The following is a 1,926-nucleotide window of genomic DNA, read 5'->3' as shown; positions in this document are numbered from 1 at the left end:
GCACCCCGCCGCTCCGGCGAGCTCGAGCTCCGCCGCCGGCGCCGCCTCGGCTTCCGCGCCGCGATCCCGATCTGGATCCGGTCGCGTGAACAGTAAACCCTAACCCCCTCCAATTTTTCTAAGTCCCTAGATTTTTTTGATCCATGTTGCTCTGTTCGAGGTCCCGTAACTTTGCAACCGTAGATCCGTTTTGGGCATATGATATATCAAAATCTTCGAATCGACATGTACATCATTTCGTTCCATTGCATGATTTGCATTTGAGGTCATCTTGATACCCAAAATGCTGTTAGAAGGAGGCTTCGTGAGTTAAATTGCAGATCCGTTAGTTCATCATGCACTTTTGTCATTTTTGCTATGTTTAATCCGTGCATGATATGCCTGTGCCCCTTTGGGATGTATTGTGAAGCATTTTGTCTTCTTTCCAGAGGTGCCACCCATGCATTTTTAGGATGTGTGTGTTGTCTTGTGCGAGCTTGCGAAGAGAGGTACCTGAGATTGCAGATTTCAGGGACTTAGTGATTTTCACTAAGTCTGGGATATTTTAGTTCATGATGCTATATGTCCAGCTTGTTTCCTAGTGATCCGTGCCTCTTTTGAGGATGATCAGTAAGGGAGTTTTGATATTTAAGTTATTCTCTATCCATCCATGTCTTTGTTGGCATTTGTGGAGTGCTCTAGGTTGACTCAATCCAGCTCAACTTTTGCTTCGTTGTTAATCTGGGCAGATCGTCAACTTGTTTGCGATTTCGCCGATGCTACCGTTAGTGTTCCATGCATGCTATGCCTTTGTTCTTGCCTTGTGTAGCTAGCACTTTGTGCCTTCTTGCTGGTAATATGCTTTCCTTGCCATGACTTGCACCGTAGCGAGTGCATCGAGCTCGGTTACATGCCTTCGTGAGTTAAATTTCAGCATGTCTCAGTTTTCACTAAGTCTGAAAACTGATTGTGTTCGAGCGATGTTCGTGAGCTCGGTAGAGTATTTTGTGAACCCTTTTGGCCCCAGGTCACTTTGGGTGTTTTATTAAGCTTGTTGAGTAGCTCCATGCCATGTTCTTACTTGTCATGTTCAGGTTTTCTATCATGTTGTTTTGCTGCTCCAAAGAGAGCTTCGTGATCTGAAATTTCAGACTAGTGTTAATTTCACTAAGTCTGAAATCTGTTTTGCATTTGCGTTTTAGCCATGCTTGTTTGAACCTCTTAATGGATGAATTTGCCTATGGCTCAGTGCTAGTGTTTTGTTAACCATCTTGTGTACATCAATGCCATGTACTTTGTTTTCATGTTTGGTGGCTGTAGCACGTTCATTTCGTTGCATTTAGATGCCTACTTGCTGTAAATCGCAGACCGGTGTCATATCTTAAAACGCTCGCCATTTCCAAACCGTAACTCCGATTCCAATGATCTTTATATCGTTTTCAAGCGATTTCATCCCCTCTATCCAGTGGCACACTTGGTTTTCCAAGTTGATGCCAGGTTCATGCATTTCCTGTCATATCTTGCATTTTGCATCCCGCATTGCATCCCGCATAGCATATCGTCATTTCATCATATTGCTTGGTCTTGCCCGTGGTTGATTGTATTCTTGTTGCTTGTTTGTCTTGTTGGGTAGAGCCGGGAGACGAGTTCGCTACCGAGGAGCCCGTTGAGTTTGCTTGTGAGGATCCAGTCAACTCTGACAACTGTGCAGGCAAGATGATCATACCCTCGAAATCACTACTATCTTTGCTATGCTAGTTTGCTCGCTCTTTTGCTTGCCACTGCTTCGATGCCTACCATTTGCTTGTCAGCCTCCCAATTGCCATGTTGAACCTCTAACCCACCATTGTCCTAGCAAACCATTGATTGGCTATGTTACCGCTTTGCTCAGCCCTTCTTATAGCATTGTTAGTTGCAGGTGAAGATTGGAGCCGTTCCTTGTTGGAA

The sequence above is a fragment of the Triticum aestivum genome, chromosome 7B, assembly GCF_018294505.1.
Source record: "Triticum aestivum cultivar Chinese Spring chromosome 7B, IWGSC CS RefSeq v2.1, whole genome shotgun sequence".
Lineage (NCBI taxonomy): Eukaryota > Viridiplantae > Streptophyta > Magnoliopsida > Poales > Poaceae > Triticum > Triticum aestivum.
Note: the sequence above shows the minus strand (reverse complement) of the source record.